Here is a 27,165-nt window from a genome sequence, read left to right on the forward strand (position 1 = left end):
GGCGGTGGCAGGGTCACGCTCTGCCCTCACCGTGGGCTCCCTACGGTTCTGTTGTGGAAACCCAGGGTGGGAACCCCCACCCCGTTCACACAGGCACCAGAGAGGACCGAGAGCAGCGTCGGCGCCGGCGGGCTCCCCAGGGATCGTTTCCTGAGCCTGAGCACCGATCCCGTGTCTGACGACATTGAGAGGCTCCCCAGCGCCCCCTTAGCCGGCCCGGCCTGGGTGAGGTTCAGCTGCAGCCTGCGTGACTCAGGGCTGCCCTGCCCGTGGCTGGCGGGTGCGGTGTGTTTGTAAGGGAGACCCCGGGGCAGGTTCCTGGGGCAGGTTTGTGCCTGGAGTCACGGAAGCAGAGTGTAGGTCGTCTCCCCTCCCTGGGAAGCCCACCGCGCAGCGCAGGGTGGCGGCCCCGGACAGCCGGGAGCAGCCGCTTTGCACGGTTGGTCGGTGTCGGCCGCTCCCCTCCCCCGTCTCCGGCTGTGACGGTCTAACTTGGCGGCAATTGCAGGAGAACGGAGCTGCGGCCTCTCCTCGCCTGACCGCCAAGTCCACTCTCGGAATAAGTGTTAAAAGTTAAACGGGGGACGTGAGGGCACGGCGCATCACCGGCCATGCCCGGAGCAGCACTCGGAGAAATTGATCCTGCGCTCAGCCTCCGCGGTCTTCCTGGGGGCAGCCTCTGGCACAGGCCGGGCTCCACCCAGCCCGGGGCCTTGGCCTTGGCCTGGGGTCGGGGTCACCGGTGTAGCGCTCCCTGAACATGACAGTTCCTAAGCTGCTGAGGCCGGGGCTGGGCGTTTGGCCTCGTGGCTACGGCACCAGCGTGGGTGCCCACATGCTGTGATGCAGGGCCTGGCTCAAGTCTCAGCTCTGGCTCCCACCCCAGCCCCCTGCAGTGCAGACCCTGGGGGCACTGGGTGATGGCCCAAGTCCCTGGGTCCCTGCCGCCGCGGGGAGCCCTGGACGGAGTTCCTGGCTCTGGCTGTTGCGGCATCTGGGGAGGGAGGCAGTGGCTGGGCCCTCACTCCATCTCTCTGCCTCCCTTCCTGGCTCTCAGATGAACAGGGAAAGTCACGGGCGCCCTCCTTCGTGTGTACACTGAGATCCCAGCTCCTGGTTTGGCCTGGCCCCGTCCAACCATCGCAGGTATCTGGGGAATGAGCCGGTGGGCAGAAGCTCTCTCCCTGCCTGACTCCCTCTGTCTCTCTGCCCCTGAGACAGGTGCACCTGCTTCTCTACACAGAACACAGGTCTGTCTGGGCTCGTGGCTCCGGGAGTTTGGTGCAGGCTGTCACAGTGATGGTTTGCTGGCTTAGGGCTGAGCTGGTGCAGAGACTGGGAGCGCACGCTCTAGGTTTCCATGGAGACTCTTCCCCTCTGTGACAGCCAGGAGGGCTCCGTTGTGGGCTGGACCCAAATGAGCTAAGCTAAGCCCAGGGTGGGACTTATCTCCACCCTGTGAATTCCAGCGACACAAAACCTTGGGGGTTAAAACCCCTGCCGGAGGTCAGAAAGGCAAAGCTGGGTCTCCCCACAGCACCCGGCCGGCTCCCCGGAGCGCGCGTCCGTCTCGTCTCACACACGGCGCGGGTCGTGCCGGCCCCAGTCCCCAGAGTGCTGGGTCTCAGGGTGAGGTGTGGCTGTGGGGGCCGCGTACAGCCAGAGATGAGTCATGACGCCAGGATGCACGACTGGACAGCCACAGAGCCCCTTCTAGAAGGGACGGGTGCTCCGGGAGCGGAGACGAGTAACTGGCCCAAAGCCAAGCCGGAACCCCGAGTCCTGGAGCTCCCGGGCTTTGATCTTGTCCACACTGGGTGAGGGCTGGGCCCCGGAGCCTCGGGCAGCTCCGTCCGCATAGCTTTGCTGGCATCACACAGCGTGCGGCCGCCTTGGCTGGCAGAGAGGCGCACTGCCTTTCTGGGGCCCCCTCCTGGTGCCCCCCAGCTCCACTGGGCATGCCCGCCTCTGGGCCCGCCTGCTGCGGCTCTACCCACCCCCCCCGCCCCGTCTCTACCCAGGCTTTCCCCTGGAGCTCTGGAATAAGCCGCCAGGACCCCACGAGGCTTGGATTCCGCGCACCTGCGAGAGCAGCCTCACGGGTGTGGGTGAAACCAGCTAGAAACAAACAGAACAGATCCTAAACAAACAAAGGAGTTTCAGGTGCAAACGGCGGGAGCAGCTCACTAATCATCAGTGACAGCCTTGGGTGTAAATGGACAAAACTCCCCAATTAAAAGGCTCAGACTCCCTGAGGGGCTTAGAGGACAAAACGAAACCAAGACCAGCAGCATGCGTCCTGCCTGCGAGACGAGCACTTCAGCCGTGAAGACACTGCCTGTGAAAGGGGGGCAAGGGTGGTCCAGGCAAGCGGAAGTTAAAGCAAGGAGGAGTAGCCTACTGCTACCAGACGAAATAAAATAAAACTGTCCAGAGACCAGGTCGCTGTGTAGTGACCAAGGGGTCCATTCAACAAGAAGATCTGACTTGTATGTGCACCTAATGCCAGAGCTTTGTAAAACAAATGTTAATAGATCCATAGTGGTCTATAGGCTCCACCACAATAATACTGGGGGACTTCAACCCCCCACTTTAATCAATGGACAGATCAACCCAGACAAAAATCAGCAAAGGAACAACAGACCCAGTCTACACCGTAGACCAAATGGACCAGACAGGCATCTACAGAGCATTCCATCCCACGGCTGTGGAGTATACATTCCTTTCATTAGCACATAAACCTCCTCTACGAAGACTGTGCGTGAGATCACAAGACAGACCTTGCGGCCGGCGCTGTGGTGTAGCAGGTAAAGCCACTGCCTGCAATGCCGGCATCCCATGTGGGCGCTGGTTCAAGTCCCAGCTGCTCCACGTCCAATCCAGCTCTCTGCTATGGCCTTGGGAAGGCAGTGGAAGACGGCCCAAGCCCTTGGGCCCCTGCACCTGTGTGGGAGACCTGGGTGGAGCTCCTGGCTTGGGAGTGGTCCAGCCCTGGCCAGTGCAGCCATCTGGGGGTGAACCAGCAAACGCAAGATTTCTCTCTCTCTCTCTTCCTCTCTCTTTTTCTGTAAACCCTGCCTTTCAAGTGAATAACTAAATAAATCGTTTTAAAGAAAGTTATGAATTGGTGCTGGGACAAAGGTCTTGGGAGGAGCTGGCTTTCAGTACACGCTTGTTAGGTGGGCAAGTCTGGAAACGCGCAGGGAGCATTAGCAACTCCCCGCGGGTCTCAGCGCAGGGATGGGGGACGCCCCCCCACAAGTCTCGCCTTTCTGGGGGTGATGCCGGGCACCCCTGCGGGACACGGGTGCCTGGCTGGGTCTCAGCAGCTGCCCCGGGCGCAGCGCCGCCTCCCTTCTGTGTAGCACGAGCACCGCCCACGTCCCCGACGGGGCTCTGGGGCTCCCCTCTCCCTGCCTCCTCTCCTGCGTTCAGGGGTGTCAGGGTGGTGACCCCGAGGACCGCGGGTGCAGCCATGGAGGTGGAGTCGTGGCTCTGGCGGGAGCCCTGCTCTGAGCTCTGCAGGGTGCAGGAGGTGGAGAGAGCAGGGGCCCGGGGAGGCAGCGGGAGCAGCGGCCACGCGGGCTGGGCCTGGTTCTCCTGGGGGGTGCCTTCTCTGCCGGGGGCTCCATGGGAGCTTGGTGCAGCAGTGTCCCCCACATGGCCTTGGGGACTTGGTGTGGCTGAAGAGTGGCGGGGTGGTGCAGGGACGCTGGGGGCTTGGCAGCGGTGTGCTATGTTGGACTTTTAGGGGTGTCTCCCGCCTTGGGCCTGTTTGCACCCCTGCAGACCGGAGGCGCCTGTCCCGGGCCGCTTCCTGCCTCGGGCCACACCTGCCTCCGTGGCCTGCGCCTCAGTGGGACCTGGAGATGAGGGGAGGGCAAGGCTGCGGTCTCGCTCCGGAAGCAGGAAGCCCAGCCCAGCCTGGGGCCCCCACCCTCGCCATCCCACGTCTGAGGCACAGGCACGCAGGCTCCTCCGTGTCTGTCCCGTGTCCTTGAGCCCCAGGGACCGCCAAGTGTCGTATGCATGGCCGAGAGTGCTGCATGTGAGTGTGGGTCCATGGGGGTTGTGTGAGGGCTGTGGGGTGAGTGTGTGTGGAGAACGGGCTGGGGTCCTGAGGGCAGGCCCCCTGTCAGCAGTGGCCATGGCGGTCTGTGGCCTGGTTCCGTGCCCTGCTGGGCAGGTGTCTCTGGTCTCCCTGCTGGGAGCATTTGCTCCTTGCTAAAGCTCATTCTTACTGTGCTGGGGAGAGCTGGGGCCGAGCTGGTTCAAGTCCAGGCTGCTCCTCTTCCAATCCAGCTCCCTTCTGTGGCCTGGCGCATGGGAGACCTGGAAGAAGCTCCTGGCTCCTGGCTTCGGATCGGTGCAGCTCTGGCCACTGCGCCCATCTGGTGAGTGAACCAGCAGATGGAAGACCTCTCTCTCTCCCCCTCTCCCCCCCTCTCCTCCTCTCTCCCCTTCTCTCCCTCCCTCCCCCCACCTTCCTCCCTCTCTCTATAACCCTGCCTTTCAAATAAATAAAAAAATAGTTAATGGGAAAAAAACCCACATGAACTAGAGACATTTCCCACAATGGCTCTGCGGGCGTCCAGGGGAGGGTGTGAGACCCCACCTCCGAGGGCAGGGCTTTGGGCGTGGCCGCCGCCTGTCTGGGTGCCCAGGCCCCACCCCCGACCTGAGAGGGATGCCTGGGTGCCTCGGGGTCTGACAGACAGCTCTGGAACAGAGACCACGGTCAAACTGGCTCGGCGCAGGGCGGTGCTGGGTCCCCCGGCCTCCCCCCCGCCCTCCAGGCTGTGACAAAGACCCAGGAGTGCCTCAGAGGTGGCCCGCAGTGTCTCAGGGTGGGTGCGTCCGCTGCCGCTGTGGCAGAGTCTGGTGTCCTTGTTACCGTGGGACACGGCTGCGACCAGGTGTGCACCGTTGCTCCCCACCCAGCCGCGTGCAGCGGCACCGGGCAGCTCCCTCCCTCCGTAACCCTCAGTGGCTCCCCGTAGCCGGACAGTGTGTGTGCTTTGAGCCCCCGGCACCACGAGCACGGGTTTGGGGGTCACATGCTGGCTCCGTCGCTCTGTTGGCTGGATGGCCTTGCACACGAGGTGCAGCCTCTTTGCGCCCCGGTTTCCTCGTCTGCACTTGGGAACACGAGCACCTGCCTTCAGGTGTTTCCCGGTGTGAGACGCGGGCGGCCTGGCCTGCAGCCAGCTCGGCTTCTTTCGCTGACCTGGGGCCTTCCGTGAACTTTCATCTGTGTCGTCACCCGCTGGACCGGGGCCGGGACCCCTGCACCCCCATCCACTGCCCGGAGCGTCCGTGCCCCGCCCGTGATCCGCCTGACCCCAGCACGTCCACCAAGGACCCACTCGGAAGCTCTCTCCTGGGCTGCGTCCCAGGGATGTGTGGGGGATGGGAGGGGCTCTGTCCTGATTCCCGCATTTGTTAAAACCCACTGAAGTACGTGCTAATGAGGGCAGTTTTTCCCTGTTTATCTGAGAGCCAGGAAGGGAGGCAGAGAGATGGAGTGAGGGCCCAGCCACTGCCTCCCTCCCTCCCCAGATGCCGCAACAGCCAGAGCCAGGAACTCCGTCCAGGGCTCCCCGGGGGCGGCAGGGACCCAGGGACTTGGGCCATCACCCAGTGGCCCCCAGGGTCTACACTGCAGGGGGCTGCAGTCAGGAGCTGGAGCTGGACTTGAACCCAGGCACTGGGGTGTGGGATGCTGGCATCTTGAGCAGCACCTCAACTTCTGGACCAGTGCCTGCCCGAGGAGAAAGTGCTGGTTAAGATGCCATCCCGGGGCCGGCGCTGTGGCGTAGTGGGTAAAGCCGCCACCTGTGGTGCCGGCATCCCATCTGGACGCCGGTTCTAGTCCCGGCTGCTCCACTTCCAATCCAGCTCTCTGCTATGTATGGTCTGGGAAAGCAGTAGAAGATGGCCCAAGTCCTTGGGCCCTTGCACCTGTGTGGGAGACATGGAGGAAGCTCCTGGCTCCTGGCTTCAGATCGGCGCAGCTCTGGCCGTTGTGGCCAGTTGGGGAGTGAACCAGCAGGTGGAAGACACCCCACCCCCCCCCCCCGCCTGTCCTTCTCTTTCTAACTCTGACTTTCAAGTAAAATTTATTGGAGAAGTAGAGTTACATGCACACACACAGAAAGAGAGAGAGAGAGAGAGCGAGAGCGAGAGCTATCTTCCATCCGCTGGTTCACTCCCCAGATGGCCATACCAACAGCCAGGGTCTGGGCCAATCCGAAGCCAGGAGCCAGGAGCTTCTTCCAGGTCTCCCACACAGGTGCAGGGACCCAAGGACTTGGGCCATCTTCTACTGCTTTCCCAGGCCACAGCAGAGAGCTGGATCGGAAGTGGAGCAGCCGGGATTTGAACCGACACCCATATAGGATGCTGGCGCTGCAGGCGGCGGCTTTACCCGCTGCACCACAGTGCCGGCCCCTCGTATTTCAATCTTCGTACACCTGCACTGCCGTTCAGTTTTACTGCAAACGTGGTGTCTCTGTGTTTGCTCGTGACCGTGCTTGCCAAGGCTTCCGTCTGCATCCATCGGTCTTCCCAGAGAACACGCGTGGGCTCTGTGGACTTCTGTTCTTTGTTCTGTCCGTGCTCTTCCCCCTGTCTTTGGGCTCACTTGGTTATTATTTTCCAGATAAGTTAAACTCTTGGCAGGTGAATTTCCAGCCTTTCTCAGTGTGAATGTCAAGGCTACAGACTTTCCTCTAAGGATGACTTTTGCTGCTCTTACAAGTTATTATTATTTTTTTTGACAGGCAGAGTTAGTGAGAGAGAGAGACAGAGAGAAAGGTCTTCCTTTTCCGTTGGTTCACCCCCTAGATGGCTGCCATGGCCGGAGTGCTGTGCTAATCCGAAGCCAGGAGCCAGGTGCTTCTCCTGGTCTCCCATGTGGGTGCAGGGCCCAAGGACCTGGGCCATCCTCCACTGCCTTCCCGGGCCACAGCAGAGAGCTGGACTGGAAGAGGAGCAACCGGGACAGAACTGGCACCCCAACTGGGACTAGAACCCAGGGTGCCGGTACCACAGGTGGAGGATTAGCCTAGTGAGTCGCGGCGCCGGCCACAAGTTGTTTTTTTAAAGATTTATTTATTGGGGCCAGTGCTTGGTGCAGTGGGTAAAGCCCTGGCCTGCAGTGCCAACATCCCATTTGGGTGCCGGTTCGATCCCAGCTGTCCACTTCTGATCCAGCTCTCTGCTATGGCCTGGGAAGGCAGTGGAAGATGGCCCAAGTCCTTGGGCCCCTGCACCCACAAGGGAGACTCAGATGGAGCTCCTGGCTTTGGATCAGCGCAGTTCTGGCTGTTGCTGCCATTTGGGGATGAACCAGCGGATGGAAGATCTCTCCCCCCTACCCTCTCTCTGTCTACCTCTCTCCAGAACTGTCTTTCAAATAAAAATAAAATAAATATTAAAAAAAGTTTTATAAAAAATATTTACTTATTTATTTGAAAGGCAGAGTTACAGAGAGGCAGAGGCAGAGAGAGTGAGAGAGTGAGAGAGAGAGAGAGAGAGAAGTCTCCCATCCGCTGGTTCACTCCCCAGATGGCCACAATGGCCAGAGCTGTGCTGATCTGAAGCCAGGAGCCAGGAGCTTCTTCCAGGTCTCCCATGTGGGTGCAGGGCCCAAGGACTTGGGCCATCTTCCACTGCTTTCCCAGGCCTTAACAAAGAGCTGGATCGGAAGTGGAGCAGCTGGGACTTGAACCAGTGCCCATGTGGGATGCCAGGACCGCAGGCAGAGGCTTTACCCGCTACGCCACAGCCCCAGTCCCTTACCAGTTATTTTTAATTTGTTTATTGGGAAGGCAGAGTGACAGAGAGACAAATCAGAGAGAGAGAGATCTTCCATCTGCTGGTTTACTCCCCAAATGGCCACAGCAGCTAGGGCTGGGCCAGGCCTAAGCCAGGAGCCTGGAACTTTTTCCGGGTCTCTCACGTGGGTGGCCGAGGCCCGAGCTCTTGGACCGTCTTCTGTTGCTTAGCAACGAGCTGGCTCGGCCGCTGAGCAGCCAGGCTGGAGCAGGTGCTCTGATGCGGGGTGTGGTGTTGGGTGTGGGGGCTAGGCCCCCCACAGCGCCCGCCCCCACAGCTCCCGCCCGCTGCACTTTCTGTGTGTTCCCAGGGAGTTCTAAAAATCCGCGTGCTTCCCTTGGCCCACGCACGATGAGCTTTGTTTCCTGACGGAGAAGCGGAGAGGAGGTGGGGTTCCACGTGGCCAGGGAATGCGTCCGGGGTCGGCTCACTTCCAGCCACCGGGTTCCAGGAGCTGCCCGGGCCCAGGTGTCATCTGGCCTGCACGGCAGCCCTGCTTCCAAGTCCGTGCGTCCACGGCGCGTGCCGAGGCCACAGCCCTGTGTGCCCGCTCCATTCACGCTGGTGAGGCGCCACCCGAGAGCCCTCCCTGCCAGCTCCCCGTGGGCACCGTGCTGGGTCCTGGTGAAGCTGTGGCAGACGGAAACACGGGGCTCCCGGCTCCGCGGGGTTCAGACCAGCAGTGGGGAATTCTTCGGTGCCAGTGGGTCCCGTGCACACCCCAGACTCGGATGGAGCCGGGCGCCCACGCCAGCCTCTGTCCCGAGCCCCCTCCGTGCCCCAGGGAACAGGGTTGCATCCCAGGCGGTGGGGCAGGGGTGCTGTGCTCGCCTTGGGTTTCTTCTCCCTCTGCTGTGTTCCCTGGAGGGTGAGGGCCCTGGGCTTGGCGGCCTGGGTCCAAATCCCGACTGTGCCACTCGCCCTGGGTAACTTAACCTTTGGCCTCAGTGTGCTCATTTGTGAAGTGGGCTGCTGCGCTGCCGAGGGGATCCAGTGAGTTATTAACACAGGGCCTTCGCGTGGCAGGCAGGGGGTGTCGGCCGCGAATGTTCTTTAGGGTCTGTCCGGCTGCAGGGGAGGCAGAGAGCGAGAGGGGGGGCACTTTGGACGGCACTCAGCTGGTGGGGCGGGTGTGCCATCTGTGGTCCTCCAGCCCGGCTGCCACTCTGGGGAGTGAGTGATTCTGGGGTACAGCAGCAGGGAGCCCCGTCTCTCACGTTGACCTGATCCTCAGGCCCCCGGGTGGGGAGCTGGGGGTGCGGACCCCGAAGTGCGAGCTCGGTGGGGAGGGGGAGCTGCTCACCCACCTGCACGTCCGTGCCCTGCCCCCCTCCGCGGGTGTGGTGACGGTGGGGCCGGGCCTGTGCCCTCTGCGGGCTCCCCAGGACCGGGGGCCCAGGGCAGGTTAGGGTTGGACGTCGCTGTGGCTGGGCCTGGGGTGTGCGCGTTCTGGGCACTGAGGGCCTGGCGTCCCGGCTGGCGACCTGCCCGGGCAGTCCCTGGGCCCCGCCTCCTCCGTGCCAACCGCTCACCCTCCTGTCCGCTCCTCTCCCAGCTCCGCCCCCGTGCCCCCTCTGACACCGCCCCCAGGGCGACCCAGGGGTGCCTTTTCCTGTCTCCCGTGGTAAGTCACAGCCCCCGGCACCGAGTCACGTTTGTCTCCCGTGGGTGACGCCGTGGGTGCTCCCGTCCCACCCGGCGTGGAGGCTGAGGATCTGCCCTTGTGCACAGAGACCAGCAGCGCTCATTCGCCCCCAGGCAGGGGCGTGGGGCTGTGCGCGCCGAGCGCCGAGCCTGTCCCTGCCACAGCCCACCCCACCGGCTTTCCTGCTGCTCCCCCCTCTGTGGCGCCCCCCTGTGGCTGGGCCTGGTCTCACGCTGGAGCCCTGAGCCGCCTCCCTCAGCAGGCCTGTGGGGCCTTCGCACTGGAGCAGGAGCAGGCGGCAGGTGCAGCTGACGCCGCCATGTCTGCTGCCGTCCCCACCGAGCGCTGGGGCCCGGGTCCTTCGTCCGGCCCTGCAGGACCGGGGTGGCCCCGTGCGCCTCCGCTCGCCGCCCGTGCAGCCAGATCCAGACCCTGGACTGAACGTGCGGCCCTGGGCCTTTGCTCGTGCTGCTGCCTGTCTTGGTTCGGGTCTCAGCTGAGAATAAACCCACAGCCAGCGCGGCGACGACCGGGCTGGTGCTGCGACGTGGTGGCCAAGCGGCCGCTGGTAAGGGCAGCATCACCCGCCCGAGCCCAGGTTCGAGTCCCGGCTGCCCCACTTCGGATCCGGCTCCCTGTTCAAGCAGCTGGAAAGCAGAAGACGGCCTAAGCGCTTGGGCCCCATCACCCCCGTGGAGACCCGGATGGAGTTCCAGGCCCCTGGCTTCGGCCTGGCCCAGCCCTGGTTCCTACGGTGACTTGGGGGTGTGAACCGGCAGATAAAGCTCTCTCTGCCTCTCTGTCGCTGTCTTGTCTCCTCCCCTCGTTCTGTTGGACAATCGCTGTATGCATGGCCGTCTTCCCCTGGGAAGAACATGCCTCACGCTCGTCATAACACGACTCTCTGGGGTTGCTGTGGACCCATTCTGTAGATGAGAAAACCGAGGCTCAGAAAGTTCTGGTGCACTAGCCTAGGCCTTACAGCCGATGGGGGGGCACTGAGAGCTTGAGCCAGCCTGGCTCAGTTCCGCACGGCCTTCTCACCCAGAGCGTTTAGGCCTGGTTGGCCCCAGCCCTCGGCTTCCCTCTGCCGAACCTGTGTCCTTGTGTGTTCTCGTCTCCTCTCTAACCCAAGGCCACCTGAAGCTCTGGCGTCCGACAGCAGAGCCAGGCCCATGGTCGGTGCTCAGTGGATGCCTGCTTGGAGAGTGGAGGGCTGGCAGGAGCTGGTGGGTGGCTCCCGCTGGCCCTGCCGTGGGCCCTGGGGGTCCTCAGGGAGGCAGGGTGTGGCAGGGCGAGCCACGCTACAGCGGCAGGTGCACCCCCAGCTCGGGGCTTCAGTGCAGCAGAGTCTGGGTGGGGGCTCCTGGCTGGGTGGGTCCCTGTCAACCTGCTCCAAGCTGTGGCAGGACCTGGGCTCCTCCGTGGTCCGCAGGTGAGGGGGGCAGGCGGAGCAGGGAGTGGGGGCACCTGGGGCCTTCGTCATCTTCCTGCATTCGCTGGCCCAGCCCGGGAGAGGTGCACCTTGCACGGCTCCATGGTCCGTGCCAGCGCCCAGGGCCATGGCCCTGCCCAGCCGCCAGCCAGGCGTCCTCAATCTGTGCCCCCCAAGGGAGAGGAGCAGGTGTCGGTGGCCATGGCCATGGCGTTGGGGGGCATCATTAACCAGAGAATGGGTGGGAACAGACGGAGGGAGGCCTTGTTGGAGGCGTGGCCAGGGCACGGGCAGGAAGCGGGGGCTGAGGCCAGGTCACCCCGCCACCCGCCATCGCCTGAGGCCACCTGGAAGCCAGGTGGTGGCAGGGGGTCTGGGCAGAGGGCAGCTGAGGTGGAACCAGCAGGGGCCGGGAGGGGCGCCCTTGGGCCTGGCCTGTCCCCCAGTGACCAGCATGAACCCCAGGGATGGAGCCCCTCCATGGCTAACCCAGTGGCGCCCAGACCCACAAGCGCGACAAGCAGCTGTGGCTGAGGCCCGGGGGAGTCTGGGGGTGACAGGCCCCCACCCCCAGCGCCAGGGGGCTTCTGGAGGACAGCCAAGCCCCCGCTGGCCAGGAGACTGTGTTCTGTGCCCAGAGAGGAGTGCCTGGGCAAAGCCAGCGCAGGAGCCACGGAGCCCGGCCCTCCCGTGTGCTGTGGGCAGCAGCCGCTGAGCCCCTGCCGTGAGCACGCGTCCCTGTCACGAGCAGGCAGGTGGAACCCCCCCTCCCCATCTTAGAACAGGTGGGAAGAAGCTCCTGGAAGGGACGCGGATTATCTCGGTCTGCGTCCTTGGCGTCGATCCCAATGGACCCAGGTCCTGGGGGGAGGTGGTGGGTCACGTTCGCACCTCGGGCCCAGCGCAGGCCTCCCGGGGCCCAGCCGTGGCTTTGCCGACAGCGCAAGGCGGGTCTCGTCCTGCTGCTTCCCGGGTGAGGGCCGACATGCACCCGGCGCAGCTGGCAGCTACATGGGAGAACTTTCCTGCCCGGTTTGGCTGAACATCGCCGACGCGGCGCGTGCCTTTGGCGAGGAATGTAAACACCAGACAGCCCGGGGTGAGCTGGGGCGCCGGCGTCCAGAGCCTGCCGCCTGGCGTGCAGACTGGGGCTCCGGCTCCAGGGCCGAGGGCGGCCGGACACTGCCGTTCCCGGCCCTGAACCCCGCAGCCCGTGGCTGGGACCAGGCTCAGTCCGCTCGTGCCGACGGTGGACGGGTTCCACAGGGCAGCGGCTCACTGCCCAGAGTTCTGGGGGTGGGAAGCCCAGGGTGGGGGCACTGGCATCTGGGGGGGCTATCGTGCTGTGTCAACACGGGTGGGAGGCAGCGTAAAAGCTCGGTTTTAAAACAGACCGACCCCTGCAGTCATGAACCCACTCTCACGTAGGGGCGTCTGCCTCGGGAGGGCACAGCCACCAGCACTGTGCCCCTGCTTGTTCGAGCCACGGCGTCGTGTGCACAGCACAGGGACCTTGGATGTGGAGAGGGCAGGGTGGCAGGTGCCTTCAGGGTCCTTGGCGGCGAGGGAGGCTTGGTGCAAGGGCAGGCGCTGTGGCTGCCGCAGTGCTGTGCTTCCCTGGCTTCGAGGCAGAGTGAGGGCCGGGAGCCGAGGGACAGGGGCAGCCTCAGGTGGGGGTCACCCTGAGGTCATCGGGACAGGCAAGGACACGACTCTCCCTGGAGCCCCTGGGGCACAGGGCTCTGCTGACCCTGGATCTGGGTCCAGCTGCTGGCCTGCAGAGCTGTAAGAGGTCAGATGTGTCCGTTCTAGGCAGTGTGTCAGAATGGCCGCAGGACGCTGGCACAAGGACCGCCCGGGGAGCCCGGGTCAGCTTGGCTGTGAGTTAAGATCCACCCTCCCCCCCAGCCCCCACCCCCGCTGCCCAAGTGCAGGTGGGCGGAGCTGCCCAAGTATGTGTGGGCGGGGCAGTCCCAGGTGCGTGTGGGCGGGGCAGAAGCGGACAGGTGCAGACACTGGGTTCCCACTCAGCTTGGCCCCCATGTGTAGTGAGGGCATCCCACGGGTCCCTGGCTCAGACAGAACCTCCTGGGGTCATCACTGGATCTTCCTGCTGCCCCCACGTTCAGTGGGACAAAGTGCCCTGCTCTCTCTCCCGCCCTACTAAGCCACTACCTCTTGATATCTGGATTTTTTTCCCCAATTTATTTGAAAGGCAGAGAGAGATCGCCCACCCACTGGTTCACTCCCAGATGCCTGTAGCAGCCAGGGCTGGGTCAGCCCAAAGCCGCGTGCAGGTAACCCAGCCCCGGTCTGCAGTGTGGGGTGGGCAGGGACTCGAGGCCTGGAGCCTTGGCCGCTGCCTCGCAGGGTGCACATCGGCAGGCAGCTGGAGTCCAGGGCAGAGCTGGCCTTGAACCCAGGCCCTCCAGTAGTGGATTCAGGCATCCCAGCTGTCATCTTTTTAAAGTTTTTTTCAATTTAATGTTTTTAAAAATTTATTTATTTGGAAGACAGAGTTACAGAGAAAGTTATAGAGAGGTCTTCCATCCGCTGGTTCACTCCCCAAATGGCCACAGCGGCTGGAGCTGAGTTGATCCAAAGCCAGGAGCCAGGAGCTTCTTCCAGGTCTCCCACGCTGGTGCAGGGGCCCGAGGACTTGGGCCATCTCCACTGCTTTCCCAGGCCACAGCAGGGAGCTGGATTGGAGGTGGAGCAGCCAGCATGGCTGGGTCTGGTGAGGACCCCCTCCCTGGTCTGCGGCCTCTGCTTGTGAGGGGATGGGCCCCCTCTGAGCAGGGACCCCCCCAACAGCCTCTGCGAGCCTTAGCTCCTAACGCCCCCGTCCAAGCACCATCTCACGGGGCCTGGGGGTATAGCATGTGGATTGGGGCGACACGGACACGCAGCGCACGTAGCTTCCAGCCCGTGTGCCTGCAGGCATCTCGGACCACGGCAGAGTCAGTTCTGTGCCGATTCACCGAGCACGGTCAGCCCTGGGGAAACACCTGCCCTGGCCCTGGCCTGGATGTGGGGGAGGGCCCTGGCAGCGATCCGGGTTCTGGAGGGGCTAAATGCAGGTCACTGGAGATGCACGCTCTTGTTATTTTTATTGCACACGTCAGCGTGTGAAGAGCTCGTTCAGTTAGATGGGCATAAGTGCCACTCGAGCTCCACTCTCCCTTGGGCTTGAATCAAGAGAAGGGCTTCAAACACGTTCAGGACAATCGCGTTCCCATCCCTGGGCCACTCACCTCTTGGCTCGCTGGAAGCGCCTCGCCCGGCAGCACCGCCGCCGGGGTTTGATGTCCTTGGTTGGAAGAGGGGCCGGGGAAAGACCCAGGACCTGGCATGGAGAATCCCCCCCGACTGCTGGAGGCTCGGGGTTCCTTTGCAGACCTGACCCGGTGTGCAGGCTCTGGTGGGGTCAGGTGGGGACACCCAGGACCTTGTCCTCTCCCTCCCTGATTCTAGGAATTTCACCATTCAGCTGTGACCCCCAAATCCTGCTGGTAAAGAGAGATCCCGGGAGCGAACAGACTTACACCACGCAGCTGCTGACATTCCGGGGCCCGTGGCAGACATTGCTAATCGATCAGGCACAGTCTCTCGCGAGGCCTCTGTCCCGGGGGTAGCCCCTGTCCCAGTGGATCAGAGTCGGCACATGGCTGGAGAGTACTGGACGACCCTGCCTGAAACCACGACAAGGAGGGAGATGGAGACGAGGAGGAGGAGGTTGTAGAAGATGAAGGTGGTGGTGTTCATTTTTTTTTTTTTTTTAAATAGTGGTAACAAGCGCAGGCCATGAACCATGCCACCCTGAGGGTTCCAAGTGCACAGCTTAGGGGCACGAAGCTCGCTCGCCACCCCCATCCCCTGCACCTTTCCTGTCTTGCAAAACTGAAACTCGGTCCCCATGCAGGTGCGCCCCCTGCTTCTCCCGCAGCCCTGGCGACCCTGTTCCAGGCCCTGTCCTCGGGCTCCCCTAAGGAGCTGTGTGGAATTTGCCCCTTCGTGTCCGGCTGATCTCACTCAGCGTAAGGCCCTCGGGGTTCACCTGCATGACGGCGGCTGTGGGAATCCCCTCTCGCTGAGGGCTGCGCACTGTTCCAGGGTGAGCACGGCCCCCGGTCATGACAGGTGTCACTCACCTGTCAATGCACCATCACCACAGGACTTCTTACCCCTACAGAGCCCCTCCCGCCTCATTTCGAGCCACAGCAGCCCTTTTGAGTGGCTGTCAGGGGCCAACAGCAATTGGGTTCCGATGCCACGGAAGAGTCAGGGGCCAGGCGTGTGGGATTCCGGTCCTGCCAAGCCCTTCTCCTCTTGGGATTTCTGAGGGTTGGGGCTGGGGCCTCCTGCAGAGCAACCTGGGTGCAGGGAAGTCCTCGAGTGTACCCAAGACACCCCCACATGGCTGTCCTGATGAGGGTGCGCCCAGGGAACAGCCAACAGGCTCTGTTCTCTCCCTCCCTCTCTCCCCTTCCCCCCTCTCCTCTCCCCCTCCCTCTCTTCCTCTCCCCCCTCCCTCTCTCTCTCTCCCTCTCTCCCCCTCCCCCTCTCCCGCTCCATCTCCCTCTTTCGCCTCCCTCTCCCCTCCCCCTCCCTCTCTCCCTCTCCCCCCCTTCCCCTCTCCTCCCCCTCTCCCCTCCCCCTCCCTCTCTCTCTCTCTCCCTCTCTCCCCCTCTCCCACTCCATCTCCCTCTTTCGCCTCCCCCTCCCTCTCTCCCTCTCCCCCCTCTCTCTCCCCCTCCCCCTCCCCTCTCCTCCCCCTCCCCCTCCCCTCCCTCCTTCTCTCTCCCGCCCATCTTTCTATCCATCTATGTATCTATTATCCATCCTCTAAGTATCATCGCTCTATCTATCATCTATCCATCTCTCCCCGATTTATCATAGGGAGTGGGCTTGTGGGGTCCTGAGCCGAGCTGTCTGCAGGCTGGAGGCAGAGCAGCGTTGGCCACCAGCCCAGGGCCGAGAGCTGCAGATCCAGCCTGGGTCAGAGGCGCCAGCCCAGGAGCCCCAGGGCAGGGGAGGGTCCGCAGGGGAGGGTCCCTGTCGCAGTGCCACTCCAGCTGGCAGCAGGAGCAGGGCCGGCTCCCTCCTCCCGTTGGCTGGGCCCGGGGTTGGGTGGGCTGAGGGCCACCTGCTGCGCCGGGCTGACTGCCCGCCCGCCCTTACGCCCTCACACACATAGAAGGGTGAAAGGAAGCATCGCCCGTGGTGCCGTCCTGCGCCCCGCTGTGCCGGGGGAGTCACCGCAGGACGTAGCCTTCCCCGGACCTCGGTTTGACTTTGCCAGCCCTAAGAGCCGCACTTTGTGCCAGCTGCATGCAAAGTCACCTGCAGGGTGACACAAAGCGCTGCTGGTGACGCTGGGCCCTTTGTCCAATGCTTTATTTTGTGAAATTGCACACCCCGTGACGGGCACCTGTCATGGGGGCCTCACACACTGGACACGCCGTGGCACCCACACCTGGGCCAAGCGGAGGCCAGGCCTCTCCCAGAAGCCCCCCGGGCCACCTGGGCAGGTTCATGTCGAGCTTAAAGTTGCCGCCTCTTCGTCTCCACCACTCGGTGCACTCCCCGCTCTGTCCCGAGCGGATCGCTTCCGGCAGCCGGCCGTCCTCCTGGCTGCAGCTCTGCCCGGTGGTGGAGCCCCTGCTGCAGAGAGAGCAGGAAGCGCGGGGTGGCTGGAGGCGGCCAGGGCCTGCCGGCACCCGGCTTCCTGGAAAAGCCGAGGCTGTCCATCACGCGTGTCTGACCGTCTCAGGGAGGGGCTCCTGTTGAAAACTCTGGCCTCAGATGCGCACCCGGTGGATCCGGACAGAGCCAGTGGGCCCTGAGCCCATCCAGGGCCAGCCCTGTGCTGGGGGCCGGGGGGGCAGGGCCCTGTGCTCCTTTCTTGCACCCCAAGGGCAAGGTAGCACCCGCAGGTGCCTTAAAGTGACAGAGCTTTATTCTCTGAGTCCAGAAGGCGGCAGGGTGCAGGAGGTGCAGGCGGACCCTTCTGAGGCCGCGAGGGGAGCCTGTTCCCGGCCCCTGTTCTGCTCCGGTCCCTGCACCACCCCAGCCTCCCCTCCATCTACCCGGCCTTTCCCGCTGTGCCAGGGCCCTGGCCGCCAGGATTTCAGGCCCACCCTGCACCCAGGCTGCTCTCACCTGGGGCCCTCGGTGCGGTCACGTTCGCGTCCACAGAGGCCGAGTTCCCAGGTCAGGCCACGTTCCCAGGCCCAGGCCCAGGCCCAGGACGGGGTTGTGGCAGGACCAGGCGCTCAGGCCGTCTGCAGCTGCTTCCCCAGGCCATCAGCCGGGAGCTGGATCAGAAGTGGAGCAGCCTGGACTCAAACCAGCGCCCATATGGGATGCAGGCTCTGCAGGCGGCGGCTTTACCCGCTAGGCCACAGCGCCGGCCCCTGACCTTGTTTAAATGGCGTCTTCCTTTGTCTTCCCAAGTTTGGGGAATCTTGTGAATGTTCTGGAGACCCTGGATCTTCCCTGATTGAACCCTCTTGTCAAAAACCAGTCACCCGGCAGTGCTGCTGGCCCCACCGTTCTGTCCCTGTGATCCGTGCACCTGTGCTTCCCCGTCGCCCACTGCGAAGCCACGAATCTGAAGCCAAATGGGACGCCGCACCTGCCAGCTGCGTCCTTCAAGACCGCTCTGGTGTTCCGGGTCCTTTGGCTTCCGACATGAGTTCAGCATCCGCTGACCAACGTGACAGCGAAGCCAGGGAGCCCCCGGGGATGGGGCTGGATTTACAGCTCACCTCCCGAGGAGTGGCCGTCTCCACGGCACCCACCCTCCCAGCCCGTGGACGTGGACGTGGCATGCATCTCCGTCTATTCAGGGCATCATGAGTTTCCTAAGTCACCTTTGGTAGATTTCTCTGTAGGTCTTGAACTGCTTTTGCTAGATTTCTTTCTTTTCAAAAAGATTTGTAGCCGGCACCGCGGCTCACTAGGCTAATCCTCCGCCTAGCGGCGCCGGCACACCAGGTTCTAGTCCCGGTCGGGGCACTGATCCTGTCCCGGTTGCCCCTCTTCCAGGCCAGCTCTCTGCTATGGCCCGGGAGTGCAGTGGAGGATGGCCCAAGTGCTTGGGCCCTGCACCCCATGGGAGACCAGGAGAAGCACCTGGCTCCTGGCTTCGGATCAGCGCGGTGCGCCGGCCGCAGCGGCCATTGGAGGGTGAACCAACGGCAAAAGGAAGACCTTTCTCTCTGTCTCTCTCTCACTGTCCACTCTGCCTGTCAAAAAAAAAAAAAAAAAGATTTGTGTAGTTATTTGAAAGAACAAAAGTGAGAGTGTGAGAGGGGGAGAGAGAGATCTTCTGTCCACTGGTTCACTCCCCGAAGGCCACAACAGCCAGGGTTGGGTTCTGCCGAAGTCAGGGACCAGGCACGCCATCCGGGTCTCCCACGTGGGTGCAGGGACCCAAGCACTTGGGCCGTCTTCCTCTGTTTTCCCAGGCCATTAGCAGGGAGCTGGATTGGAAGTGGAGCAGCTGGGACGTGAGCCAGTGTCCACATGGGGTGCCGGCATCACAGGCGTGGCTTTACCCAATGCTATTGTGAATGGAATCGTTCGTTTTGTTTTTGGATCGTCCATTGCTCGTGTAGAGAGACGCCCTGAGTGTGCGTGTTGGTCCTGTACTGGAACCATGCTGAACTTGTTCTCCCGGCTTTTTCACGGATCCCCTGGGATCTTCTAGATTACCGATCGTGCCGTCTGTGACAAAAGACAGTTTAGCGTCTTCGTGCTGAGTCTGGGCGCTTTGGCTGTTGATTGTGCCTTCCCGGCACGGCTGGAACCTCGCGGACGTGGCTGGAGTAGCACGCGGGCGGCGGAGTCCCTGCCTGGTGTCTGACCTCAGCTCCTCGCCAGCGAGCACCACACTGGCTGTGGGGCTTTGCACGGCTCCTCTGGAGGCTGGGAGCTTCCCCTTGGCCCCTCGCTGCTGGAACCTCGTGTGTTTCCGGAAGTGTTCGTCCTGCAAGGTGTCCGATTTGCTAAGTGATCTGCAGGGTTCTAGGATCCGCCTGGTTTCTGAGCGGCTGGCAGCGCCGTCTCCTCCTCACTGACTTCGGGGCCGGCTCCCTCTCCTCGCCTGCAGGGCCAGAGCCACTCCGGGGGCGTCCCTCTGGGTCCCGGCGTCCCTCTGGGTCCCGGCTTCCCCCTGGGTCCCTGGGTCCCAGTCCGCGGCTTTCGGTTGTAATCTTTCTGCTTCCTTTCTCCTGCTGGCTTGTGAGTTACTTTACTCTTCTTTCTCTAGCCTCTTTGGGCAGAAGCTTGGGATATTTGAGGTTCTTCCATTTTTGTTAGAAGACGGAATACCTCAAACACAGGTGTCTGCAGGTACACATTTTCCCTGGGCGCTACTTAGCGACATTCTATGAATTCCCGTACATCCAGTGGCTCTCACCCATTTCAAAAGAACTTTTTAAAAAAGACTTATTTTTTTTTTATTTGAGAGGAAGAGTTTTAGAGATAGAGAGAGACCCTCCACCCAAGCACTTGGTCCATCCTCTCTGCATTCCCAGGCCATAGCAGGGAGCGGGATCAGAAGTGGAGCAGCCGGGACTTGAACCGGCGCCCATATGGGATGCCAGCATTGCAGACTGCGGTAGCTTTACCACTTATGCCACAGCGCTGGCTCCTTAAATAAATATTTTTAGCATCCATTTTACTTTTTCTTTTTAAGAGAACAATGTTATTTTTTAAAAGGTTTATTTATTTGCAAGTCAGAGTTACACAGAGAGAAGGAGAGGCAGAGGCAGCGAGAGAGGTCTTCCATCCGCTGGTTCTCTCCCCAGGTGGCTGCAATGGCCGGAGCTGCACTGATCCGAAGCCAGGAGCCTGGAGCTTCCTCCGGGTCTCCCACAAGGGCGCAGGGCCCCAGGGACTTGGGCCGTCCTCCACTGCTTTCTCAGGCCATAGCAGAGAGCACAGAAGAGGAGCAGCCGGGACTAGAACCGGCGCCCATATGGGATGCCAGCATTACAGGCAGCGGCCTTACCCTCTGCGCCAGAGCACCGGCCCCAGCACGATGTGTTTTGAGTTGCTTTCTTAGCGGTTGGTTTGGTGACTACCGAACACCTTTCATTTGTCTGGGTCTACTCCCACCAAAGTCAGGCACTTCGCTACAGGGTAGCTCCCTTGTCCTCCGGCTCTCCGATTCTTGCTACATTGTGTTACATTTCTGACACTGCAAACCCCCCCACACAGGGCCAAGACATAGTGCTTGTGTCCTTTAAAGAATTTAAGAGAAAAAAAATGCATAGCGTAGAGCATTCGGCCCTCATACGCACGGGTTCATTTCTTCCCGTGGGTGTAAGCGATCCTCCGTCTGCTCCTGTGTCCTCCCGGCGTGGCCGGCTTCCGTCAACACCTGTGTCCTCCCGGCGTGGCCGGCTTCCGTCAACACCTGTTTCCCACGTCGAGCCTGCTTGCGGTGGTCTGCGATGGTTGATGGTCGTCACCCACCCATGTCTGTGTCCACCCCCAGATCTGAAGGGCAGCGTTGCTGGGCGCAGGGTCCGCGGTTGAACGGCTTCCGCTGCCTTTGGCATTTGAAGGTCGCACTCGCTGCCTCTGGCCTGGGTTCCTCTCTGTCCTCAACCACGTGACTGTGTCCACTTGTGAATCTTTGTACTGAGCCTCCCTGGGGATTTTTTCTTTGTTGGGGGATGTGTGTGTGTGGCTTCTTGGCAGTCTTGGGAATCTTTTGGCCAGCGTCCCTGCCAGTGCCCTGACGTCTTTCTCTCCTCGTGTGTTCTTCACGTGTGTGCTTCCCACTGCTGGAATGGCTGCTGCGGCTCAGCTCATTGCTCCTCGGTCCCCTCTGCATACTGGATCCTTTGCATCCTCCACCTGCGGGCTCAGCGATCCTTCTCCCCTCTCGAGCCCCCACGGATTCCCATTTCCTAGCCCAGATTTCCCTCTGGTTCTCCTCGTTATATCTGCTGAGAATCCCTACTCCTGACGGCCCTCACCCTCTGACCACGTTTACTGCAGCTGCCCTGGAGTCCTGCCTTCCCACCGGCGGCTGGGGACCTCGGCCTGGCCTGCTCCCCACATTCCATCTCGCTCTGCGCGTCTCGCATTGAGAACCGGACGTTCCCGGAGATACGTTCCATCGGCTCTGCGTGGCGTCCCCACGCCATTTGCGCTTGCTCCGAAATGACTTGTCTGAGCGAGTTCTGTCTCCCTGGCTGGGTTTAGCTGCTGGCGCTCAGCGCTTTTTGTTTCTTCTCTCATTTTTTTTTGTTTGTAGCTTTGATGCCCCTGTGTCCGTGTGGCTTAGAGGTCGGCAAGTGTTTGATCAGAGATTATCCTCAAATTCCTCGCGCTATGTGCTGGCTGTGCTCTGTCAGAGACCTGGGCCTGGGCAGAGGAAGACATGGGAAACCCAGACTGTTTCCCCCTGTGTGTGTGCACCCGGGGGTCAGGGCTGTGTGTGCACCCGGGGGTCAGGGCTGTGTGTGCACCCGGGGGTCAGGGCTGTGTGTGTGCACCCGGGGGTCAGGGCTGTGTGTGTACCCGGGGGTCAGGGCTGTGTGTGCACCCGGGGTCAGGGCTGTGTGTGTGCACCCGGGGGTCAGGGCTGTGTGTGCACCCGGGGGTCAGGGCTGTGTGCACCCGGGGGTCAGGGCTGTGTGTGCACCCGGGGGTCAGGGCTGTGTGCACCCGGGGGTCAGGGCTGTGTGTGCACCCGGGGGTCAGGGCTGTGTGCACCCGGGGGTTAGGGCTGTGTGCACCCGGGGGTCAGGGCTGTGTGCACCCGGGGGTCAGGGCTGTGTGTGCACCTGGGGGTCAGGGCTGTGTGTGTGTACCCGGGGGTCAGGGCTGTGTGCACCCGGGGGTCAGGGCTGTGTATACCCGGGGGTTAGGGCTGTGTGCACCCAGGGATCAGGGCTGTGTGCACCCGGGGGTCAGGGCTGTGTGTGTGTACCCGGGGGTCAGGGCTGTGTGCACCCGGGGGTCAGGGCTGTGTGTGTACCCGGGGGTCAGGGCTGTGTGTACCCGGGGGTCAGGGCTGTGTGCACCCGGGGGTCAGGGCTGTGTGTACCCGGGGGTTAGGGCTGTGTGCACCCGGGGGTCAGGGCTGTGTGTACCCGGGGGTCAGGGCTGTGTGTGCACCTGGGGGTCAGGGCTGTGTGTGTGTACCCGGGGGTCAGGGCTGTGTGCACCCGGGGGTCAGGGCTGTGTATACCCGGGGTTAGGGCTGTGTGCACCCAGGGATCAGGGCTGTGTGCACCCGGGGGTCAGGGCTGTGTGTGTGTACCCGGGGGTCAGGGCTGTGTGCACCCGGGGGTCAGGGCTGTGTGTGTACCCGGGGGTCAGGGCTGTGTGTACCCGGGGGTCAGGGCTGTGTGCACCCGGGGGTCAGGGCTGTGTGTACCCGGGGGTTAGGGCTGTGTGCACCCGGGGGTCAGGGCTGTGTGTACCCGGGGGTCAGGGCTGTGTGTGCACCTGGGGGTCAGGGCTGTGTGTGTGTACCCGGGGGTCAGGGCTGTGTGTGCACCCGGGGGTCAGGGCTGTGTATACCCGGGGGTTAGGGCTGTGTGCACCCAGGGATCAGGGCTGTGTGCACCCGGGGGTCAGGGCTGTGTGTGTGTACCCGGGGGTCAGGGCTGTGTGCACCCGGGGGTCAGGGCTGTGTGTGTACCCGGGGGTCAGGGCTGTGTGTACCCGGGGGTCAGGGCTGTGTGCACCCGGGGGTCAGGGCTGTGTGTACCCGGGGGTTAGGGCTGTGTGCACCCGGGGGTCAGGGCTGTGTGTACCCGGGGGTCAGGGCTGTGTGTGCACCTGGGGGTCAGGGCTGTGTGTGTGTACCCGGGGGTCAGGGCTGTGTGCACCCGGGGGTCAGGGCTGTGTATACCCGGGGGTTAGGGCTGTGTGCACCCAGGGATCAGGGCTGTGTGCACCCGGGGGTCAGGGCCGGCTCAGGTCTGCATTCCACACGCAGACTCATCGCTCCCCACAGCTCCGAGGTCACGGCCGCAGTAACTCGCACTGCACCGGGCCAGGTCCTTGCAGTGGGCAGCGCGGCGGGAGCAGCCCTGGGCCGGAGTTCTGATTCCCACGGTCCTGCCCCCCTGCAGGGGTCTCTCGCACCATCCTTTCTCCGGTTGCTGTGTGCGGCTGGGCGATGTCCAAGCGAGACGCCCATGTTCTCGTTGCTGGGGCGCGGCTCTGTGATGGGCTCTGGGGAAGAGGAGGTGCTGCCCTCCGGTGTGACCGTAACTGGGCCTCCGCCTCTCCAGAACACGTCCCTGGTAGCGATGTGGGGGCTCTGAAGGACCACATGGGGGAGAAACCACGTGTGGCTGGGAGGCACGAGCGCCAGTTCAGAAGAGGACGGTGGCATCACACAGAGAGGGTTCCCCAGGTTTCTGAACCTCAGTAAACAGAAGGACGGCCCCGGCCCGGGCTCCTGACAGGTGGCCCCGCGCCTCCCCTGCTTCCACACACGCGTGGTTTAGAGGTCACGGTCTGGAGGTTTATAAGTCAGAGGTCCACCCACCCACCCACCACCTACCCATCTACCACCACCCACCCACCCATGTATCCACCCACCCATCCCCCCACCTGTCTACCCACCCATCCATCCACCCATCTACCCACTCAGCCACCCACCCTCTCACCCAGCTATCTATCCACCCACCCACCCACCCATCCCCCCACCTGTCTACCCACCCATGTATCCACCCACCCATGTATCCACCCACCCATCCATCCACCCACCCACCCATTCACCCATCTGCCTGTCCACCACCCAGCCCTACCATCCACCTACCCATCTATCCACCCACCTATCTACCCTTCCAGCACCTACCCAGCCCCCAGCCCCACATCCAGTGCTCATGAGTGCCCACTATGTGCCCAAAACTGTGCCGGGCTCTGGTGATGCCATGGTGACCAAAAAGTGACCCAGCTGCAGGGTCACGACCCCAGCAGCTCAACTCGGGGCCGCGCGCCCCAGGAAGTGGGTTTGACAGCATGGCGCGTGCTCGCCTGTTGGTCTTGATGAAGACTCGGCATTTCCCAAGGAGAATCGAGTCTCATCGACCCCGGGCTGCGGTCCCTCAAGCCATGGTTTTCAACCAAAATGTCGTTTGTGAAAAATCGTAAATGTGCAAAACATCGAAACAAAACACCAATCCCACGGTCCACAGTTTGCTGGCGGCAACTCTGATGCCTGAGCTCCCCGCCAGGCAGCGGCGCTGCAAGGTCTCGGTCAGAGGGCTTTGGAAACCTCTCCTGAGGCGTCCCGGCGCGAGGCCCATGGCCCGACACGGCGGGGGCGCCGTGAGCACAGCCCGCACCCACATCCCGCCAAGTGCGGCTGGTGACGCCAAGCGGCCATATGGAAACTGGCAAACTCAGCAGCGATTGGCGTGCCTCGTCTATGCGACAACAAATAATCGCATATTTGAAAACAAGAGACTTTGACTCAGTCTTGAGTCACCCTCTGGACGTTTGCAAGTGCAGCCTCGGCGGCCTCGCGGGTGCTGCTGGGTAACCTCCCGTCTGTCCTCATGCCTCGGCGTCCACGCCTGTGTCCTGGGCCTGCTCACCTCCCGGGCTCCCTCTTCCAAGGGCCCACGAGCTCCTCCCCCTCCCAGGCTCCCCTGCACGGGGGTGGAGGCCATGCACCAGGCTCCGGGCAGTGGGACAGGAGCACCGAGGGACGCCCAGGCCTTGTCCTTGCAAAACCTCCCTGCTGGTCCCCGATCCCGTCTTCTGCCCTGGCGTGGCCTTGGGGCCCCCACGTTCCAGGACGCAAGGCCGCATGGCGGAGGGGCCACCTGACTTGTGAATGTGCTGGGGGACCTTCCTCGGGGCGCAGCACGGACGTGTGAGGTCCGCTTGTTACCGCGGGACCCACGTGGCCTCTCCCAACCAGTCCCTCCCGGCATCCCGCAGGCTCCTCCCAGGCATCAGGCCCCCTTGGCGTTGCAGTCTGTTCTGTGTCCCTGTCCCCTGTAACCTAACACCTGTGGGCTCACAGCTCTGGTCCAAGGGCGAGAGGCCACCTCTGGCGATGGCTTTGCCGGCAGAGTCCTGAGGCACGGTCATCACACAGCAAGGGACTTGGGCGCACACGCGTGTCCGTCTGGTCTCTCTCCCTGTCCTTCCTCAAAAATCAGTTTATTTTCATTCATTTGAAAGGAAGAGAGAGAGAGAGAGAGAGAGAGAGAGAGAGAGAGGTCTTGCATCTGCTGCTTACAAAAGCTGGGGGTGAGCCAGGCCAAAGCCGGGAGCCCAGAACTCATCGAGGCCCCTCAAGTGGGCGGCAGGGTCTCGCGCCCTGGAGCGGTCGCCTGCTGCCTCCCAGGGCGCGCGTTACAGGAGGCTGGACTTGGAGGCAGAGCTGGGCTGGAGCCCAGGCGCTCTGCTGCGGGACGCTGGCATTCCGGGGGGCGACGTCCCGGCCTCTGTGAAGCCGCCAGCTCCACTCCCGACCACCACAACTGGACCGAGTTCCTGCTCTTGAAGCCTCACCCTGCAGGGCGGAACTCCCGCGGGAGCCTTCTCAGGCGGGTCCCCTCCCCTCCCCGGGGGGGCACCCCGCCATCCCTTTGCCTTTGCCCCTCCCGCTGCCTGTGCCGCGCCTGGCCTCCCGGGAATGCTAGATCCTTAGATCACCCGGGGCGTTCACAGTCGGCCCAATGATCCCTGTAGGGCCGGAGCTGGGAGTGAGGCCCCCGTGCCCGTGACTCTGAGGTGCACTGGGACTGCTGGGAGAACGGGACACAGACCCAGGCCCACCCTGCTTTTCAGGCTCAGGAGACCCCGAGTGGCACCAAGAACCTGCCTTTCAGAGGCAGAGAGCGAGCGAGCGAGAGCGAGCTTCCCATCCGCTGGTTCACTCCCCAGATGGCTGCAATGGCCAGGGCTGGGCCAGGCTGAATCTGGAAGCCAGGAGCCTCTTCTGGGTCTCCCAGGTCAGGGTGCAGGGGCCCAGGGACATGGGCTATCTTCCGCTGCTTTCCCAGGCGCATTAGCAGGGAGCTGGATTGGAAGTGGAGCAGCCAGGACTTGAACTGGTGCCCATATAGGATGCCAGCACTGCAGGTGGCGGCTTAACCTGCTATGCCACAGCGCCGGCCCCAAGAACTTGTCTTTCTACCCAGTTCCTGTGGGCCGGAACTTTGAGAGACACAGGTGAGGGCAGCGGGGCCCCAGCTTGCAGGTGAGGCAGGTGGAGGCCTGGGTGGAGGGGAGCAGGACTTCGGCTCTCCAGGGTCAATTACTGCACCCCACCCCGCGTGCTTCCACCTCCTCGTCTCAAGTCAGGGGTCGGAGCCCACTCTACACTGTGCTGCGCTTAGGTGAGCTCTTCCACCTGGGAGGACGCCCGGGCCGGCGCAGGTGCCCAGCACGTGGTCCTTCTGTCTCGGTCCCTGGAGGGGTCGTGGGAGGGCGTCCTCCTCCGATCTGCCGTCGCCTGGGCTCCCAGGCACCTGTCTCCTCACCATCGGATGGCGAGTTCTCTGTGAGCGGGGACCAGTGTGGGGGCCTCGTCAGACTTTACCCCTGGAGAGGGTTTGCGGTCTGTGCGTCGGGTGCACCCCGTGTGTCAGCTGCTGCACCCCAGCTTCTGCGCGTGGCTGGTCGTGAGCGTTTCCTTGCAGGGCTCCCGCACGGTGCTTCGGCCGTCGTCCACGCTCGGCGGGCGCCCCAGCACCACCTCTGCGGTCTCCCGGGCTGTCCCCTCCCCTCCCCCGTCAGGACGCTCCGGGCCGGGCACGATGCCCCAGCGGTCAGCTGTCTGCCTGCACTTTCCCACGCCTGTGCCTTGAGCCCAAGTCTGAGTCCCTGGTGAGGGTCACCCAGGAGGCCGGGTGCAAGGGGTAGGGGCACCTGGGGCTGGGTGACAGCTCCCTGTGGACTCCCCGCCATGTTCCCCTGCGTCACTGCCTGTGGGTCCCTGGCCACCACGGCCCCTCTCTGGCCTCTGACGTGGCGTCCCATGCCTGTGCTGTCGGACACCAGCAATCTCACTGCCCTGCCTAGAACACTCGGGCCAAGTGGCCGTGGCCTGTGCATGCAAGTCGAGCCCGGCTGCCTCCTGGCGCGTGTGGCTCGGGGTGGCCTCTTCCCGCCATGCCTGGGCAGCTCCTTACCCACTCCTCGTTCTGCAAACCAATTTCTGGGGGGTGGGGGTGGGGTGAAACCCCTTGTGCTGACCGCTGGGCTGCACGCGTGTTTCCTCCTGGGTGCTCCCAGCCGTGTT

General features: G+C 62.9%; 1 protein-coding gene across 2 annotated transcripts in view; it reads left to right on the forward strand.

Annotated features, from left to right (window-relative positions):
* SORCS2 (sortilin related VPS10 domain containing receptor 2) overlaps window positions 1-27,165 on the forward strand; it is a 301,213-nt gene that overhangs the window by 24,466 nt on the left and 249,582 nt on the right. The window lies entirely within an intron of this gene.

This window comes from Lepus europaeus, chromosome 16, assembly GCF_033115175.1.
Source record: "Lepus europaeus isolate LE1 chromosome 16, mLepTim1.pri, whole genome shotgun sequence".
NCBI classification, from domain to species: Eukaryota; Metazoa; Chordata; class Mammalia; order Lagomorpha; family Leporidae; genus Lepus; species Lepus europaeus.